This window comes from Engystomops pustulosus, chromosome 7 (genome assembly GCF_040894005.1).
Source record: "Engystomops pustulosus chromosome 7, aEngPut4.maternal, whole genome shotgun sequence".
Lineage (NCBI taxonomy): Eukaryota > Metazoa > Chordata > Amphibia > Anura > Leptodactylidae > Engystomops > Engystomops pustulosus.
This window is the reverse complement of record NC_092417.1, coordinates 125,108,734-125,130,301: the sequence shown is the minus strand read 5'-3', so window position 1 is coordinate 125,130,301 and position 21,568 is coordinate 125,108,734. Positions and strand designations below refer to the sequence as shown.

The following is a 21,568-nucleotide window of genomic DNA, read 5'->3' as shown; positions in this document are numbered from 1 at the left end:
CAGTCTTAGGTCCTCTTCTCCCTCTATACTGCCCCATTGGACAACCCATTAGCAGATTTGGTTTCCAATATCTCTATGCCGATACCCAGCTGTATACTTCTGCACGCAACATCACCCCTGCCTTAATCCAGAACACTAGCGATGGTCTCTCTGCTGTCGCCAACATAATGTCCTCTCTCTTCTTTAAGCGTAATCTTTCTAAGGCTGCTGTTGCTGCTCTTTCAGGCAAATGCTACACGGATGCTTCCAGTTTGTGCCAATCACTGCACTGACTACCTGTCTCCTTCTGTATTCAACTTTAAAATAATAAACCTCATCCATAAAGCTGCATCTCCCGATCTCCCGTGCTCTCTAATTTACTAGTGATATTAGATTAATCTCTACCTTGTTTCAACTCTGGAAAAGTCTGGAGACGTGCAGGAGAGGTTTGAATTAATTCTCTGGAATGACCTTCCCCGGACTTTGACTAATACGCAACCTCCAAAGTTTCAAACATGTTCTTAAAACCCATCTCTTTGGGCGAGATATTACTCGCTAAATGCAGGAAATGTCACCTCTACCATTACTAATCCATCCTATGTCCTATCTCCGGTCTGTTATCCAGAAAAGACCAGATATATACCAAGTTCCAGGCTTCTCTGCAGTCACTTTCACCTTGGACCTTGTAAATAAGATGGAGGCTGATGGCAGTTCAAGCAGCAGAATTTTTAATTTATTAAAATATTTTATATTGTTCCCTTATAAAGAATGGCTGGACCATTATACAATCTCACTTGTAAAACAGGAAATGAATCCAGCGCTTGACCCAGGTAAGTAGTAAAACTTCTTCTTTTATTGAAATAATGCTTGTGGCAATACAGCTTAAAATGCACGAACCGCCTGTATCTTGCGTCATCAGCGAGCTATGACAGATGGTGGTAAAGAGACTTCCAGGACAACGTGGGGTGAGCTACAACTAAGAAACTTGACCATTATACAATCCCTTTTCCCTCTTGTGTCAAATGGAACAATGGGGGTATAGAAAGTGGCAAGAAAGGACAGGGAGAAAACGCTAATAGTGTGACATTTTAGGGGGTAACAAATGGACATAAAGCTGTAGATTGTGCTCACCGTTTTAGGTTGTGCTGCAGATAGGCACAACACTATTGTAGGCTTTGTGGTGATAATTTTTGTCTGGTGCTGCCTCCAGAGGATAATCTCCTAAATGGAGTTGCCAAACTCTATAGGATGTGGTGAAAGTGGTCTATTGTTGGGGTCCAAAAGGATGGCGCACACAGAGCTGAGTACACTAAAAAATTTTATTCAAGGTCTTTAAAACACAACGTGTTCTACCCCTTTCTCAAGTGAACAAAAGACTGAGTACAGTGACAGAAAAGAGGAGTTTTAACCCAATGGGGCAAGACAAAGTTAATGAAATAATAAGTAAAAAAACAGATAAAAAACATGGTAAGTATTGGTTGTGCAGATACGTTCTTAAATCGTGAACATGGTCGTAAAATTATATCATCATTGGAAGTATCACATCTGTGTATCAACTATAAAATATTGTACAAATAATAAACAAACGGTAATAAAGATTTGTAGATATACATACACACACACATACATATTGGACCATAATTTCATATACACATAATAGGATATCAAAGATAAAAAAAGATCTAAAAATATAAATACATGGATTGATAGTTGGAGCGCTTCAAAATTTACTATGGTTGCTGTGGTGAGGTTAGAAAGAGGTAGGAGCGAGTGTGGGCCACTTACCAGATGCCGAGGAAAGTGTGGCTTCCTCCTTGGTGCTTGGTGGGGGAGCCTAGCTTATATTCTGCCAGCACAGGGAGTGGCTTGCGGGGTTTTTTTTCTTTCTTTATTTGTCAGTGTGCTAGTTTCATTTGAACCATGTTTTTTTTTTCTTTCTTTATTTGTCAGTGTGCTAGTTTCATTTGAACCATGTTTTTTTTTTCTTTCTTTATTTGTCAGTGTGCTAGTTTCATTTGAACCATGTTTTTTTTTTTCTTTCTTTATTTGTCAGTGTGCTAGTTTCATTTGAACCATGTTTTTTTTTTCTTTCTTTATTTGTCAGTGTGCTAGTTTCATTTGAACCATGTTTTTTTTTTTCTCTCTTTATTTGTCAGTGTGCTAGTTTCATTTGAACCATGTTTTTTTTTTTTCTTTATTTGTCAGTGTGCTAGTTTCATTTGAACCATGTTTTTTTTTTCTTTTATTTGTCAGTGTGCAATTTAAAAGTTATTTTCAAGGGTCTCGTTTGACCCATTGAGAGCCAGGCAGAATTTGTTCAATGGGGGTGATTGTAAATCCTGCAAAATCATCCTGATGCTCAATATGACTGTCTAGAAACACTGCATTTTGTGAAACCATTAGTTACGTTGCTTCAATGTTTGTTGATCCTGGTGTTGAGTTGTTGGATTGTGCGGCCTATATACATTCCAGTAAGTATATCACAAAGGTGGAGGTGCAATTCAAAAAAGACTTGATAACAAATGATTCACCTGTTGTATTACTTTTGAATTGTTTCACTTTATGGCTGATGTTATTACAGCAGGATATTTGAATACAGGGTAGACACATCTAAAGTGACCCACCAGTAGGAGGGTTCCCAGGTCACGTTCTGTAGACTGATGAGGACACTGGTTGAGTCCCGGAGGTAGGATGGTAAGTTCTGGACATAGCTTTGTAGATGCACATCAATATAGTGGGATAGGTTACAGGTTATGAATGAAATACCTGATATAATTGGTCGTCCTGGGGGATTTTTTTGATCTTTATGAATTTTTGGTAAATGGTAAAATATTGGGGTTGATGGGGAATCGATCCAGATATCTTTTTCAGTTTTTGCGATGATGTTATTAGAGAGAGCGTCACTTAGAAGAGCTTTAAGCTCTTGTGCGTCAGAATAGGTTGGGTTGTTCTGTAGGACCTCGTAGTAGTTCGTATCAGATAAAATTTTCAAATCTTCTCCAATGTACGTCTCTAAATTTATATTTAGATAAATTTAAAATCTTTCAGTTTTTTTGTTCTTTTGGAGTGGTCTTGATATTTTTGTTGAAACTTCTTCTTGTGCCTCCCCTAGTGCCTCGTCTACATTTTTTTCTTTTTTGGGCCTTGAACTGGCCATGTTGTAAAAAATGGTGTGGGGTTCTTGGGGTACTGGGAGTTTCAGACTAAGTGCTATGTTGGCGGATGATTGGTTGGGAAGGTTCCCGTTGCTTGGAATGGTTAATTCTATAGGAGTTGGCAGGCATGTGTTGGTCACATGACTAAGGTTCAGAGGAGATTGGGGGAGTGTTGAGGTCTGGCTCGGGGGGGGGGGGTCGGGTGGAGAGGAGTTGTGTTGTGTACAGTAATAGAGGATAAGTTGAAAGGGCTATCAGTTCTATTGTTAGTCAGAGCATTTGGCAGCTCAAGCAGTTCAATGACTGATATAAAAGTGGTAGAAGGCAAGTGTAGGGGACAACCTTTCTCGATATTGAACAAGCTTGGAGTCGGGTGACTCGGAGGCGTAAAGTAAACCGGAGTAGGTGGTTCAGCTGTTCTTTATGGGGTATGTGTGAACAAAGAGCAACCGTCCACGTTCGTTGAACTGTGATATACTTACTGGAATGTCCCTGCGGATTACAGTATATAGGCCGCACAATCCAACAACTCAACACCAGGATCAACAAACATCGAAGCAACGTAACTAATGGTTTCACAAAACACAGTGTTTCTAGACATAGTCATATCGAGCATCAGGATGATTTTGCAGGTTTTACAATCACCCCCATTGAACAAATTCGAGTAGGAAATAGCAGATATAACAAATTGTGTCAAAGGGAGATGTTTTGGATATATAAACTGAACTGCCTGGCTCCCAATGGGTTAAACGAGACCGTTGAGAATAACTTCTAAATTCAAAAGAGGACCCAAATACCTGAGCATGTGCCATACCCCCAAATTCTTAACACTTCTTGCCAAGTCACCTTTATGCTCTAAATTATGCTACATCCAAAAAAAAAACAAAAAAGACACATGGTTCAAATGAAACTAGCACACTGACAAATAAAGAAAGCCACTCCCTGTGCTGACAGAATATAACAGAATATAAGCTAGGCTCCCCCACCAAACACCAATGCCTAAGGATGAAGCCACACTCACTGTTACCTTTTTCCTCAGCATTTGGTAAGTAGACCGCACTCGCTCTTACCTCTTTCTAAGCTCACCACTGCACCCATAGTAAATTTTAAAGCGCTCCAACTATCAATCCATGTATTTATATTTATATTTTTAGATCTTTTTTTATCTTTGATATCCTATTATGTGTAAGCAACTAACCTTGTGGTTAATCATCATCTCTCGATATGTACTCTTATATGAAATTATGGTCCAATATGTGTGTATGTATATCTACAAATCTTTATTACCGTTTGTTTATTATTTGTACAATATTTTATAGTTGATACACAGATGTGATACTTCCAATGATGATATAATTTTACGACCATGTTCACGATTTAAGAACGTATCTGCACAACCAATACTTACCACGTTTTTTATCTGTTTGTTTTTTACTTATTTATATACTTGTCTTGCCCCATTGGGTTAAAACTCCTCTTTATTTTCTGTCACTGTACTCAGTCTTTTGTTCACTTGAGAAAGGGGTAGAACGCCCCAAAACGCGTTGTGTTTTAAAGACCTTGAATAAAAAATTTTTGTATACTCAGCTCTGTGTGCGCCATCCTTTTGGACCCCAACAATAGCCAAAAATACATAAGACCTTGCAAAACCCACCGGGGAGACCAATTGTCTCCTCTATGGACTCGCTACTGTCCCCATTGGCAATCATAATGGAAAAATTATTGACTCCTCTGACTAAGAAAATGCCTTCTTATTTGTTAGATACAGGAGATTTCTTGAAAGTATTGCTTGGAATAAATAATGTTTGTAATGAGACTTGGCTGGTCACAATCGAACGTTACTAGCCTTTATACGTCAATTGATCACAACAAAGGGTTACGAGCAGTAGAATGGGCCCTTCAAAGCAGCAACTACAATAATGAACAAAAAATATTTATCCTGGACAGCTTAAAGCTGATTTTGGAGCATAACTTCTTTATGTCCCAGCGTGATTTCTATTTGCAGAAACGTGGGAAGGCTATGGGGTCGAATGTGGCCCCCCCCATATGCGAATTCATTCATGGCCTTTTATGAAAACCAATATGTCTACAATCACGCTTATTTTGAAAAATACATAAAAACCTGGAAGCGCTTTATAGACAACATATTCTGCATATGGGAGGGGCCACTCAACGCCCTTTTGGACCTCCTCAATGAGCTCAATGCAATTTTGGAGGAATTGAAATTCACCATGACATATAGTCAACATGAAGTAAGCTTCCTAGACACAAGAATAATAAAGATGAAGGTACTTTACTCTCAGATATTTATAGAAAAGAAATTGACAGAAATAGTCTCTTTCACTTTAATAGTGCCCATCCACATTTGGTAAAAAAAAAAAAAAATCAATCCCGAAATCCCAATTTCAACGTGTCGATCGCATAGTTACGGACCCCGATATGAAAACTGAAAGAATATCGGAGATGATAGATTTATGCAGAGAGGTTATCCCATGAAGTTATTGGAGGAATCGAGCCGAGCATGAATAACTACACCGGTGGAAGGTAAAAGAGAAAATTTTTTTTATTTGTATGCTAAATATTCACATACATTTACAGTATAGCAAAAAATTAGGGAGGGAAAATATATAGGCCATCATGGAGGACTAGATGGAAACCGAATTACCGGTGAGTACTAATTCACCATTTCCAAAACGTCCTCCATGACGGCCCACTTGGAGATGTACCAAATAAGTAGAAACTCTAGGGTGGGATGACCGCCTGTAGAACCTTCCTTCCAAAGGAGAGGTCCCGAGAACTTGGCAAGTCCAGACGGTAATGCTTTATGAATGTGGATGGTGAGGCCCAGGTGGCCGCTTTGCAGATCTGCTCGAGTAATGCGCCTCTTCTTTCGGCCCAGGAGACCGACATAGCCCTAGTGGAATGAGCCTTTAGATTAGTAGGAACCTCCTTCCCTTGGAACGTATAGCAGGTGGAAATAGCCAACTTCAGCCATCTTGCTATCGAAATCGTGGAGGCTTTTCTCCCCTTATTTTCCCCCTGGAATTGAATAAACAAGTTATGATCAATGCGCCAGGATTCTGTAGCCTGCAGATAAGCTAGCACAACACGTCCAGAAGATGCCACGAGGCTTCGTCACTAGAAGAGGGATTCTCGTAGAAGGACGGGAGGGTGATCTCCTGGGTGATCTTCCAAATTTTGTGATAAATGGTAAAAGTAACTTTTTTCCTACTCGCCTTAAGTGTGGTTACTACCGCTCTGGAAAGGCCCTGCGATCTTAAGAAGTCGGACTCAGGAACCAAGTCGCTAACTGAAGCTTCTCCAGGTCTGGATGCAGAATAGGACCCTGGTGCAGAAGATCCTTCCTCGGAGGCAATATCACCGGTTGCTGGAGGGCCAGGGATGTCAGCAGGGGGTACCAGCCCTTCTTTGGCCAATTCGGGCAGATGAGTATTACCCTTGCCTGGTCCATAAGGATCTTCCTGAGGACCCTTGCGACCAAGGGAATAGGGGAAAAGGCGTAGGAGCGAGGTTCGGTCCATGGATGACTGAAGGAGTCTAGTCGATCCTTCGGCTCCCTTGCCGCCAGAGAGAAGTATAGATTACACATTGAGTTCTCCCTTGTGGGGAATAAGTCGATTTGCGGAGTGCCCCAAAGATCTGTCAACTGGCAGAAGATTTCCCGATTTATGCACCATTCGTTGGAAGAGACCACTCTCCTGCTGAGGAAGTCTGCCTCCGTATTCAGAACTCCTTTTAGGTGAGTTGCAGAAAGAGAGAGTATGTTCTCTTCTGCCCAGGAAAAGATGGTGCGAGTCAGGGAGGAAAGAGCTACTGACCTTGTACCTCCTTGTCGTCTTAGGCAAGACACCGCCGTGGTGTTGTCTGTCAGTATGTGGACATGCTGATTCTTCACTAGTAGAGGGTTGGACCTTAAGGCTTCCCAGACGGCTCGTAGTTCCCGATAATTTGATGGTTTCTTTGCTAGTGAAGGGGTCCAAGATCCCTGGGCGTAGTGCGAGGGGAAGACTGCTCCCCAGCCCAAACTGCTTGCATCGGTCGTGATGGTAAGACACGGAAGGCAGTGCCAAGGAACCCGTTTCTCCAGATGCTTTACCTCCAACCACCATTGCAGGTTTCTCTTTACCGAGGATGGAATGGTGACCTTTTTGTCCAACCCCGAGGTTCTCCGGTTCCAAGAACGGAGGATCCAACTCTGTAGAGTGCGACAATGGCTCTGGCTCCAGATAACAGATGGGAGGCAGGCTGTAAGGAGACCCAGGACCTTCAGATCCGCTCTTTCAGAAGAAAAACCTCCATTACAATCCGTGGAGCAATGAAGTCTTAGACCGTCGGCTTTTTCCTGAGGGAGAAAGGACATCATAAGATTAGAGTTCAACATTACTCCTAGAAATTTCTTGTGAGTGGAGGGAGACAGATCTGATTTTTGGGTGTTGATTAACCACCCCAGATCTGAGAGTTTCCTCATGGTAAAATCTCTTGCTGCAATAAGATCTGATCTGTTTTTTCCTATAATCAGAAGGTCGTCTAAATATGGAACAATAGACACCTTCTGTAGCCTCAGGAAAGCAACAACCTCCACCATGATTTTTGTAAAAACTCTCGGAGCTGAGGAAATACCAAAGGGGAGAGCCCGAAACTGAAAGTGGAGGATAGAACCCTCTGGAGAAAGGACTGAAAATCTGAGGAACCTTTGAGAAGAGTGGTGAATTGGAACGTGGTAGTAAGCGTCCCGAAGGTCTATCGTGCACATATAGTAATCGGTATAAATAAGCTGAGTAGCGGATCTTACCGATTCCATGTGAAATCTCCTGTAGGTGATGAAGCTGTTTAGGGATTTTAAATTTATGATCAGCCGATTCGATCCATTGGGTTTCTTGACCAGGAACAATGTAGAGTAGAAGCCTGACTTTTCTTGGTCTTGAGGAACTGGAACAACCACTCCTGAATGAATGAGGGATGAAACTTCCTGCCAAATAAGAAAATGGGTAGAAGAAGTAGTAGAGGGTGATGGAGAAATAAATCCACTGAGTGATGAACTGTAGAAGACGCCCCCCCACTCTGGCGTCACTGCTTCTCCCCCCCCCCCTCCGAGTTGTCTGGAGGATTGGAGAACAGAAACCCCCTACCTCTGCCTCCCTTAGAGTAGCTCCAGCGCCCCTGTTTACCTTTCCCGCGAAAGGAATTTTTAGGGTTCTTGAATGGGCGAAAGGAAGGTTTTCTGGAGGGTGTTTTGTTTTCAGGAAACCCCTTCTTGTCTGAAGCTTTTTCTAAGATGGCGTCCAATTCTGGACCGAAGACGAAAGCACCTGTGAATGGTATGCTGCAGAGTTTAGACTTCGAGCGTATATCGCCGCCCCACTGTTTGAGCCATAAGGCTCTTGCTGCGTTTGTTAATGCCCCTTCTTTTGCAGCTAAAGGGAACGCCCTCGGCGGAGGCCAGCCAAGAACGCCGTGGCAGATTTTAAAAGTGGAATGCTGTCCAGCAGAGATGCTCTGGGAGTACCTTCTCTAATATGCGATTCCAGTTCATTCAGCCAGAAGTAGAGGGTCCTTGCAACGGATGTAGCTGATATGTTGGATTTTAAACGTTTGGTGAAATGATGATGTTTTGAAGTATCGCCTCCTGATGGTTTCACACCTCGATCTGGATTTGCCGAGGATGTGACGTCAACAGTAGGGGACCTATTCACACCTTTGATAAATAGTGTCTGTAGCATGTACATTTAGCAGTTGACAAAGGCTTTGTAAGCCAAAACGCGTTCTGTCTATATGCGTATGATTCAATAAATTTATCGCAACGAAGTAAATCGTGAGTGCAGGGATATCTCTTTCTATGCTATTTGGCGTGCATCTCGCCTGTCCTCTTGCACCACAACCACGCGGAGTGCCGTCCTTACCTGCACTTTGGATTCTACTTGCTGGAGCTTGCACCTGCGAAAGCTCTAAATGTCTGCAGCGACTCTTTCATTCTCTGAAGATGAAGCATCTAGAATTGTATCCCAGATAACTTCGTCAACGGAGTTCCTCAACATTCCTCAAAGTGAGTACAAACGAAGAGATTGGGAAAGAGAACAGAGAAAATTAGTAGCCTATGAATTACATGCTGTGACCCTGGCTGAATATTATAAGGTTGGCCGTATTCCAAGGGGGCTGCGTGTGAGGTTAAAACCCTCTATGTTTGCAGAAGACAGTGAATTCCGTGACAACTGAGAAAATTATTAATAAATGTTCTATGGACATTATTATTTTGACTATTTCCAGAATTAAGCAAGAAATTGACATACTAAAAGGAAAAACAGAGTCCATCGAACAACAACTAAAAGATTGTTTGGATTCAAGTGAATTTACAAGTCTTAAAGAATCGGTTGACTCTTATATTAATAAATACCGTACTGATACCCAAGAGATTCTGAAGATTATAGATTGAACAAAGTTTACAGATGGCGGGATACTTCCGGCGCCTTCGGCTTTGCGGGAAGATCTGGCGCACAAGGCGGTCGGCGTTACTCCAGCTCAAGCAGCGACAGGAGTGGAAAACAACGTACACATCGCCCTCCTTTTCCAAGGGAACAGACCGGAGAACCTCCAGGAAGACAAGACGAGGGGGTCGCCACCACCGCCGTTGCTCCAGACCCGATACTTATGAGAGCCCAGGTAGTGATCAATCGCTAGTGATTAATATTTCGTCTAAAGTGGTGGACCCTGTGCAGATGAACTTACTACAGAAGGGACTATCGTTTAGTCCAACTGGACATTTTGATTGTTTTGAGATGGAGTTAGATTTGCAGAGGTTTTTTAGAAATGTTAGACTTAAGGCATTTTTTCAGGAGTCTGATGTGATACAAAGACCTCAGGTTGAGGTTAATGATGCTAATGTCTTGAGTCTAAACAATCTTGGGTTAAGATTAAAAAGTTTGTTTTCTCCGCCAAAAAAATCTCACCCTACTGAGACATACATCAGTCTTGTTAAAAGAGATGTTGATGCCCTGCTTAACCATATTAAAATGGGTGACTTCATGGTCAATTCCAATCTTAATCATGATGAGTTTAATGCGCTTGAGTCACTGATGTCTGATAAAGAATTATAAAACCGGCTGACAAAGGCGGATCGATCGTGATTTTAGATTGATCCGCCTATGTCAAAGAAATAGAACGACAACTCACTGACACCAAAACATATCTATTGCTACCTGGCAATCCGCTCTCTCAGATTAAATCTAAGATCATTTCATTGGTTGATGGTTATAAAGAAAAAGGTAACATTGATGAGACACTTGCTAGTTATTTAATTAATCATGATCCGGTTACACCGCTACTATACATATTACCCAAGGTCCATAAGACCCTTGTGGACCCCCCAGGGAGGCCCATAGTGGCATCTACTAATTCAATCTTTTCCCCTCTGGCCAAAGTGCTAGAAAAAGTAAATGACACCACTGGTCATGAAGACACCTGCATTTTTGCTGGCTACTGCAGCTTTTTTGACGTTAATTAGAGATATAAAACAGGTGTGGAAAGATGACATTTTAGTGACAATAGACATGGTAAGTCTCTATACGTCGATAGAGCATGACAAGGGTATTGAAGCCACAAGAAGGTTACTCTCGAGGGACCCTAGGCTTACATCTGAACAAAGAGTTTTTGATTGATATTCTTACAGTAGTTCTAAGGGATAATTATTTTTTATTCCAGGACAGCTTTTTCTTATAGAAATGCGGAACGGCCATGGGGTCGAACGTGGCCCCGCCCTATGCAAACTGTTATATGGCAATGTTTGAGGAAGACTATGTTTATTCCCATCATCTGTTTCAGAAATACGTTAAATTATGGCGTAGTTACATCGATGATATTGTTTGCATATGGGCGGGGCCACGTGAGGCCCTTGATGAGTTTATCATCTTCCTTAACTCAATAAGAGAAGAATTGCAGTTCACCACTACTTCTGATTTGGCTCAAGTGAGCTTTCTTGACACATTATTGATGAAAGATGCTGGGGGTCTACTAACTACTGATTTATACCGCAAAGTGACAGATGAAACAGCATTCTTCTTTTTAGAAGTAATCACCCATATTCCATCAAAAAGTCTATTCCTAAGTCTCAGTTTCAAAGAATTAATAGGATTGTGGTAGATCTGGAATTAAAAAAAGGTGAGACTAAAAGAAATGGAACATAGATTTAGACAACGGGGCTATCCGGATAGGGTTTTAGAACAAGCTAAATTGTCAATGGATGTACCTCGCAGCAGTAGGACCGATGTAGAGAAAAGGATTGTTTTCTCACATCGTTTTCATCCTCTCAATTGGAGAATTGACACGATTGTTAGAAAACATTGGAAACTTTTAGGGACTTCGTTTCCGGACGTAGAAGAATTTAAACCCCCCCCCCCCCCCCACTAATCTGCAACAAGAAAGTGCCAAGATTTGTGCACGAAATTAATCAAAGCAGATATTGGTAGCACATTGAGGGTTCCACGGCAAACCTTTCTTGCTTCTAGGAAGAATGGGACATTTCCCTATTTAAATTGTGCACAATGCTCCAACATAATGAAAGGTGACACATTTTACCATCCCCGTTCAGGTCATCCATTTAAAGTAAAAGGTTTCTTTACCTGTAATTCCACTAATGTGGTTTACCTGATCAGATGTCCTTGTGGTTATTTCTACATTGGAGAAACGATGCAGCGGATTTCTGAACGCATCGGTAAACATAAATCTACAATCCGATGCAAAGATATGTTTCAGCCAATTCCCTCTCACTTTCAGAAATGTGGGCATACCATTGCACAACTTAAATTTATGATAATTGAGAAAATTGAACAGCCGAGACGAGGAGGTAGTGTGAAACAACACCTGCTGCGCAGGGAAGCGTTCTGGATTTATACGTTGAACACTCTGGAACCACAGGGGTTAAATCGTGACTTTAATGTAACTAGGATGTGACTTTGTTTAATTATATAAACGAGTTGTTTATTCTTTTCTATTTACTCTGTTCTCTTGCCCATAGAAACGTTTGGTGAAATGATGATGTTTTGAAGTACCGCCTCCTGATGGTTTCACACCTCGATCTGGATTTGCCGAGGATGTGACATCAACAGTAGGGGACCTATTCACACCTTTGATAAATAGTGTCTGTAGCATGTACATTTAGCAGTTGACAAAGGCTTTGTAAGCCGAAACGCGTTCTGTCTATATGGGTATGATTCAATAAATTTATCGCAACAAAGTAAATCGTGAGTGCTGGGATATCTCTTTCTAGGATTTTAAACATCGACGTCTCCCAGGCTTTTTTAAGAAGAGCGTCGGACTTCTGGTCCATGGGATCCCTGAGCTGTGCGGAGTCCTCAAAAGGGAAGGTCTGTTTTTTTGACCACCTTCGTCACCTGCACATCTACTTTCGGGACAGAGTCCCAAACCTGAGAGACCTCTTGATCGAAGACGAGGCGTCTCTTAAAGCTTTTAGAAGTTAAGATCTTCTTTTCTGGGTCCTTCCATTCCTCCGTGAGGAACCCTTTCAAGGTTTCGTTAACCGGGAAGACACGTTTTTTTAGCCCTTAGGCCCCCGAACAATTCATCCTCCCGAGACATACAGGGAACTTCCTCTTCAATATTTAGTCTCACGGATCGCCTTCAAGAGGTTATCCAGATCATCTATTTGAAACAGGTGACGAAAATCCAAGCTCTGACTAATGTCCTGGGAATCTTGCTCCTCAGTATCCGCTAGGGAACAGGACGGACCCTCAGAATCAGTTTTCTTCATCAGAAGAAGAGATATCCGCCAGTCTAGGTTTTTTAGGAGGAGGATCTTTTTGTGTCGCTGACGCCACCGATGCTACCACCTTATCTTCGATAAAGGATTTTAACTCATCCATGAATGATAATCCCCCCCCCCCCCCCGCATAAATTCGTCAATACAGGGCCTGCATATGGGTTTTGTGTATGATTCGGGCATAACCTGGAGACACATATTACATTTCCTAGCAGAGGTCCTACTCTTCCTACAATTACATGACCAGGAGGGTGGAGTAGGCCCAAGTCTGCCTCATCAGCCATAACAAAAGTCTGGGACGGCAACCAACCAACAGCACACTGTCAAATCACAAACGGACGCCGAAACAGACAACAGGATGTTTTTAAATACCCTATCGGGGAGCCCATCCCCCATGCAGGTGGCAGTATGCTGATTGTCAGCGGTTTCCGTGACGCTGCGGCCCTACTTCCGGTCGCGGCCAGAAGTCGTCACGGAGCGCAAAGGACGCCTGGGAACGGAACCTCCCCCAGGCGCCGCTCGTCCTCGCGTGAGCCCGATGTCGGCCGCGGGTGAAGGACGGATGCCGGATCCACTTGGAGGAGAGAGAGACCCTCTCTTGCCTGCCCTCTGTAGGGACAGGAAGACACTGGCGGGAGGATGCGGGGGGGGGGGGGGGGCGGGAAGCCTTTAACCTCTATGCTTCCTGTCCCTACAGAGGTCAAGGGGCATCCTCCAAGTGGGCCGTCATGGAAAAATTACCTACATTACAGAATAAATTAGTAAGAGCAGATCTGGGTAGTGACAGAGCCATAGCTCGACAAACTGTATTGGCAACAAAGAAAAATGGCACTTTTCCATGTCTGGGCTGCAGTGCAGCAATGTGAATAATGCAGATTCCATTTTTATCCTCACTCAGGGCGTGCATATAGAATACGAGGTTATTTTAAATGCAATTCAAAAGATGTAATATAAAATGCCCATGCGGCCTCCTATACGTGGGCGAAACACGCCAGCGTGTAGGAGACCGCTTTGTTCAACACAAGTCAACGACTAGGAGAGAAAACCTCCCATTACCTTTACCTGCACATTTAAAAATATATAAATCACACTTTGCCACAATTGAAGTATCAGGTAATCTATAAAATAAATCCACCAAGACAAGGGGGAGATATTACAAAATTACTACTACGGAAAGAGGCCTTTTGGATTCATGAGTTAAAAACTCTCAAGCCTTATGGCTTAAATAGAGAATATGAAATTTGCCAACTATAATCTCATCTCTTCATTTTTTACAGACACAATGTTTAAACACAACAGATTTTGTGTTTTGGGCTGGGGCCTCAGCCAAGGTCTTATGCCCCATTATTTAATGCACAATGTCAAATTAGTATAATTTTCTCAATTGCCTATTTAAGCACACAAAACACTGTCTGCAATAATTTTCATGCGGAAATATACGCCTAAGGCTACATTCACGTATATGCGGCCAATATATGTCCCCCATAGACGGCAATGGGCGCCCGGCGCCCAACGGGAGCGATGCGATGCAGCACACGTGCAGCACCGCACCCAGGAAAAAGATAGGACATGTCTTATCTTTCTCCATAGTACGGCGCCATGCGCCATATCTTCCTATGGAAAGGGGCTGGGGTGAGCTATGCTCACCTCCTCCTACTCTCCCCGTGCTCTGCCGTTGCCCGCTACAGTACGGCGGGCAATGGCAGTGTGAATGCAGCCTAAGAGTTATTTATATGTATTACTGAAAATTTTCATACTCCTTCTCGCCTATAATACTCCTCAAAATGGTTAAAGCATGAGGGTGCAACCGTATCCGCTTGTATATACCCAAAAGTAATAGGCCAAAGTATTAGCAAAAGCTATATGAACCTAAAAAACCATAAAGATCTGATGATATGAGGCCATATGCAAATAAATGTCACTTCATATAAAACTTAATATATTTATTGATATGCCTTAAAACCATTTATAACAAAACGCCACCAAGAATTGGTGTGTTTTTTTTCTACCAGGCACCTCCAGTTTGAGGAGAAAATATTGAGAAACTTGAGATAACGCGATGAAGCAAGCATCACATCACCGCCAGTGAGAAGTACGCAAAGTATCACAATGACGGGAGCATGTCACCACCACGCACGCGTGGTGCCCCACAATGGCAATGCACTTTCTACAGCACCACAACTAAGTGTAAAATGTACAAAATTTGGGACTTGACAGGGTCCTAGCAACTATCAGAGGAGGAGAAGTGACAACCAAATTGTTACAAAAAGAATCTTGGATCTACAAGCTTCAATCCATGACACCTCAGGGCCTCAACGAAGAACTTTTGTTCATGGGGTTTTATATAAGAAAATAACAAGGTAATAGCACTTTCATATCACTCCTCTTCAACCCCCCTTTTTTCACATAATTTTACACATTTTTTCACATTCATTTCACCATGTAGACACATTGTTTAGTCATTCTTTGTCTCCTATAGCCTCAGTATATTACAGATTCAATTTGCATCTTTTTTTTGTCATTCACACAAACATGAGATTGCACACATTCTAGTGCATGGACACCCAATCACAGTTCACACTGTCAATGTATAATTTTTGTCTAGAGATGACCTATTCATATATTGGATAGTCCTACTTTATAGAACTGTATTTGATACTTCATGGGAACAGAATCCCGCAAAAAAAAGCACCTTTATCATGGAAAAACACAACGTCAAGAATATATTCAAGATCATTAGAAGTCTATGGATGAAGACCTGCATGCGCCCAATGACATCTTCCGTATGACTAAAACTTTTGATATAAACAACTTTATGAAAATTTCTCTTATCGAGGACACCACTATATATAAAATTTCTTTCTTCCTGGACTCACCTGTGAAAATAATCTGTTTCCCCTTGTATATATGGATTCATCTATGAAAAAATATGTTAACTTTGCGATGCGACGCATCCGCGTCTCTCCACCGCATGCGCGGTGCACTCACAAAGTAGGAGGGAGGTGTGGGGGACTGCACGTGCACGCTGTCGACATTCGTGTCATTGTGATATTTCCCGTGCTTCTCACTGGCGGTGATGCAATGCTATTTCAAGTCTTCTCTGCAGGAGGAGCTCCAACATGGCCGTTAAGTTTAAAAACTCCTCGATTGATACAGAAAATTACCCCTGACAGAGCCACAGAGCGGTGGCGAAACGTGTTGGGCAGTGGCTCCCCCCAGTCTGTACACAGTGGTGATGTTACTTGGTTCATTTTACACTATTTATGGTTACCCATATATGTGTATTTATTGCCGCTGTGTTACTATTTTTTTGTCTATATTTAGACTGCAGCGGGGGTGAGAGACCAGCCACCTCAAACTGGAGATATCTGGTAGAAAAAAAAACACACCAATTCTTGGTGGTGTTTTGTTTTAAATGGTTTTAATGCATATCAATAAATATATTAGGTTTTATATGAAGTGACATTTATATGTATATGGCCTCATATCACCAGGTCTTTTTGTTTTTTTTAGGTTCATACTCATCAAAATGGTGAGAGGAGTATTATTACACGTCTGGAAAAATGTTAGTGCGACCTCTGACTAGAGGTGTTTGGCACGTTTTATAGGAAGCTATATGCAACGAGGGCGGATTACACTGCGGCCTAGTTGGGGGAATTTTTGAGGGGAATAGACATGCCAGTGTTGGGAGTATAGGCAAAGGAGCAGCTGGAGGCTTTGATCAACCCAGAAGATCTAGGGGCAGCAGTGGGAAGTATAACAAACTACAAGAGTCAGGGGATAAATGGTTTCCCGGCAGAGGTATATAAGGATATTTTACTGCCGCAATAGTGGGAGACACTGAAGGAGAGCTTTGGGGGATGGAGAGGGATGGGTAGTTTGCCAGCCTCGTGCTATGAGGCCTTGATAGTGGTGCTTTTAAAGGAGACTCCTATGGGCCAGTGTCACTTTTGACATCAGACATAAAAATCCTAGCTAAGGTGTTAGCAAGCAGATTTGGATAGTTGGTAGGGGCAGTAGTACATCTAAGAAGGCTTTTTTTTAATCTGAAAGTGGGAACAGAGGAGTGGGAGGAGGCAGTAATAGTCTCTTTGGACGCTCCTAAATGAATGGGGTTATTTCCGAGCAGTTCTCATTACAGCGGGGCACATTGCAGGGGTGCCCCTCGTCCTCAATATGTGCACTAGCCACGGAACCATTGGCTTGTTGGATCCGGCAGTATGATAGTATTCAGGGCTTTCGGCATAGTGGGGGGAAGGGAGAGAAAATTGCATTGCCGTTGGTGATGGAGGTCATTGCGAGATTTGGAGACTACTACTTAATTGGAGAAGGTCTGCCATTCTGCCATTAGCCAAGACAAGCCTGTTACGGAATGGTGGTTGGGACATTCCACTGGTAGAGAAGTTTAAGTATCTGGGAATCAGGATCACTAGGAAGGCATCAGATTTTATTGATCAAAACGTGGCACCATTACTGACAGCTATACGCTCTAGAATACTAGTGTGGAAGAAACTCCCCTCTGGGACGTGTTAATCTTATCAAAATGACCATAATGCCACAATTACTCTACGTACTGGGTAATTCCCCAGTGGCTACCTAAGTATTGGTTCCGGTGAATTAATTGGCAATTTAGAGACTTAATTTGGAAACAATGGATACCTTGAATCCAACTAACAAAACTGCAGCTGCCCAAGTTTAAAGGGGGACTGCTGGTCCCAGATGCGTGGGAGTATTATCCGGCGGCACAATGGCTACAGGAGGGAAGGGATTCGGGGTGTCTGTTGGTGGTCAGATATTAACACCGATGGCAATGCTCAAGGTAGGGAAAATGTGGGGTAGGGCGCAACAATACCAGACATTGGATTTGATAAGGTGCGGCGGCATACAAACAATTAGTGGTATTTGGCCCCTGGACTAAATATACCCTTCTGTGGGATAACCCTGGTAGAAGTGTACATGCTTGAAGGTTTACGATGATGTGAACAGAAAGGGATTAAGTACCCACACCAGCTATATGAGGGCTTAACGCTGAAGTCATTCTAGCAGCTGGAGGATGATTTTCATGTGCCCAGACAAATGTTTCTCCAACATTTACAATTTTTAATAGCCTTACTAGATGGGGGAAATCTTGGACAAAGTGCTGGGGGAAGGATGTAGGCGAGTTAGAGAATAAAAAGTGGGAAAGTACTGGAGTCATCATTTAAGTTCATATTGAATGTGGCACAGAGGCGATCTCAGGTGTTCTTACTTTACATAGCCCCTCATGTTGAGGAAAATGAGGATCCGTAGTGAGGCCAGATGCCCGCAATGTTTGGTGGACAAAGCCAACATTATACAAATGTTCTGGACACGCATGGCGATAAAATACTTATGGGATAGGGCTGGTGGATTGATTGAAAGAGTGTCTGGGGTGGCAGTGGGGAATTATCCAAAGTTGTGTGCATTGGGCTGCGTAGGGAGTTTGGAGGCTACCAGGGCAGAGCAGTTGGCTTTAGCCAAAATCCTTTATCAGTGTGGAAAACGAGAGCAACACACTGGCTGGATGCAGACTCTCCTGGCAATGCAGAAGTTAAGAAAATGTTAAAATGCTACACTTCGAATGAAACTAGGGGTATACGAAAAGCATAATGCAGTGGGGGAAGTCTGAAAAGCATTGGCATTATTGCTTGGATTTCCCAGGGGGGGGACTAGACCGCTGGAAAGTGGAAGTTGTTTCCTTTTTGTTCTGGGAGTTATTTTTTTCTTGCGGGGGGGGGGGGGAGGAGATTATTTGTACAATGTTCTAATCATACACTGTAATTGACGTATTTATGTAACTACCTATGTATGTGTTAAAATGGATACTGTATATGCTTGAATAAAGACCATCCGAATTTAAAGGTAGATCGGGTGATAGGTGGATCAATGGGACGTGAGGATAGCCCTTTTAAGGGCTAATCCTCACGTCCCCGCACTGTTTTAGTAACTTTTATCAAACGGTTATGCTAATTTTATTATGCGGCTACTGGGGCGTGGAGTAGCCGCATCTGAGGTTACACGAGGCGGCTACTCCACGCCCCGGTAGCCTCTTTTCTCCTCCTACTCACCATCTTCGGCGCGCAGCTGCTCGTAGCTGCGCGCCCTCATCCGACGATCCTGCTCATGAGCAGAACAGCAGGCCCGCGCCTTTGCAGCCCCGGCTTCGGAGCAGTGACCGCGCAGGCGCGGGCCTGCTGTTCTGCTCATGAGCAGACTGCAGGATCGTCGGGCTAAGGCACGCAGCTATGAGCAGCTGCGCACCGAAGATGGTGAGTAGGAGGAGAAAAGAGGCTACCATAAAAGGGCTATCCTCACGTCCCATTGATTCACCTACCACCCGATCTACCTTTATAGGTAGATTTGTGGTGGTAGGTTCCCTTTAAAAAAAAAAAAAAAAAAACACAACAACAACATCCTAAGACCTCAAAAGCTCATTTGAGATAATCCATGTCATTTCTGAGACAGATGAAGGGATTGCTTCCACAACACCTCACAATGGTGTCAATGCAGCAAGCACGTCAAACTTGCATCTCTGATATGGAAACTGCACCTTTAGGAGATAATGAGGTTGTAGTTGCTGGGGAAGAAACTGCAGCTTCGCTAACCCTCAGCTGCACCTCAGCTAATGAGCCTGGAGCTGGTGAGAGAAAGCCCTCACTTCTTATAATGAGAATGCAAATTGTAAGCATTCCTGGTAATGAAACTGCAGCAGGTGAAGCAGGGGACTGTAGCTGGTTGAGAAACCTTGCATGTATAATTGGGCCTCTTTGTGATTATAGTAAAAAGAATTTTATACTTTTAAAAGTAAGATCTATGCCATGAATCTGTCTTGCTTTATCCCGTTTTATAATCTTGGAGATCTTTCTGATACAGAGAAGGTTAATTGCTGCAATCCCGATCAGCATGAACAGAACAAGAAAGAAATTATACCAGAGAAGTGTGGGCAGATTGGAAACATGTCTGTGTTCCATTTGCAACATAAAAAAGACACTGTTTTTTCTGTGATCAATCTGGACAGAAATTGGAGGTATTAGCTTGTATAATTGGGGTCTGAACCTTAAATTACAGACTCCAGATAACATGAGACTACTGTGATGTGGCAGATTCTGCAGGTCTGATAATTCGCAACAGCTGCTGACTAGATCTTGCATGGTAGGCTACATGCACACTGCCGTTGCCCGCTGCACCATAAGACGGCGGTCACACGGCAGCGCACAGGGAGAGGAGGTGAGCGCAGCTCACCCCTCCCCCCCCCCCCCCCCGCCTCTCCATAGGAACATATGGGCCACGGCGCCGTAATACGGGAAAAGATAGGACATGTCCTAAGTTTTCCTGGGCTACGGAGTGGTACGGTGCCGCACGTGTGCTGCACCGTACCGTTCCCATACGATGCCCTGAGCCCATAGAAGTTTATGGGGGATGTATATCGGCTGTATATACGTCCCCCATACAGGTGTGTGAATGCAGCCTTAGGGTGATGTCACACATGGCGTTTGTGGTCCATTTTTAAGCCCGTGTTTTCAATCCGTTTAAAAACGCATCAGTTTTTAACCATTTACTATGCATTTGGCTGCTTAGAACCTGTTTATCTTAATAGATAAACAGATTCAAAGCAGTCAAACCCAGGTAAACAGTAAAAAACAGATGCATTTTAAAAAAGCATGCTTAAAAACAGACCAAAAACGCCACGTGTGGCAACATCCTCAGGAAGTAAGAGACCACAGCAAGAATAATATAGAATTAGTCTTACGGTTAATTCGGCTTCCACTAGTGAACATGACAGCCCCCACCTGGAAGATGCTCCTTATATCCTGTAGAGACAGGAAGTTACAAGAGGTTAAAAGCCACTCCCTGGCACCCAACACCAGTATCTAACAAAGTACCACCTGTAAGAATGCAAGTGTATAGAAAATTTACCAAGAAGGAAGGGAGGGAAATAATGGCGGGGCCGTCATGGTCACTAGTGGAAACCGAATTACCAGTAAGATTAATTCTATGTTTTCCACCACGTTCCCATTATTAGGGAGGGACTGCTGCCTGGAGAATTTTTCTGCCGAACGGCAGATCTTCCAGGGAGGCGATATCCAAGTTTTACAAACGTCAAAGAACTTGACCGTGTTTCTGCTTGGCAAATCTGATCCAAAGATGCACCTCCTTTTTCTTCCCATGAGGCTGCCATGGCTCTAATGGAATGGGCTTTAATGTTAAGGATAGTGTTTGCGGTTTTGTAGCAGAGAAATTATAGTAGACTTTATCCATGTAGTTGTTTTAGAGGCTTTGCCGCCTTTATTTTTCCCAGCGAAATTAATCAATAGTTTTGGGGTCTGAGCAGAAAAAGGGAAGAACAATTTCTTGCCTGCGGTGAAAGTCAAACTACTTTGGGAAGAAAGAGGATCTAACTTAAAGGGGTATTCTCATCTTGGCATTCACATTCAGTTTCGAGAAAGAGAGAGAGAGAAAGAGAGAAAGAGAGAGAGAGAAAGAGAGAAAGAGAGAGAGAGAGAAAGAGAGAGAGAGAGAAAGAGAGAGAGAGAGAAAGAGAGAGAGAGAGAAAGAGAGAGAGAGAGAAAAGAGAGAGAGAGAGAAAGAGAGAGAGAGAGAAAGAGAGAGAGAGAGAAAGAGAGAG

General features: G+C 42.9%; 1 protein-coding gene across 10 annotated transcripts in view; it reads right to left on the bottom strand.

Moving 5' to 3' along the window:
* The window catches only part of PRMT7 (protein arginine methyltransferase 7), a 530,266-nt gene that overhangs the window by 490,008 nt on the left and 18,690 nt on the right, over positions 1-21,568 (bottom strand). Inside the window, exon 2 of one of the 10 annotated variants that reach the window (XM_072117754.1) lies at positions 20,693-20,753. The exons of 8 other annotated variants lie outside the window; for them this stretch is intronic. The gene's annotated coding sequence lies outside the window, so the exon portion shown is untranslated. Of the gene's footprint in view, positions 1-13,296; positions 13,417-20,692; positions 20,754-21,568 lie in introns of those variants that run through there. One more of the 10 variants, XM_072117755.1, reaches the window with a different exon arrangement.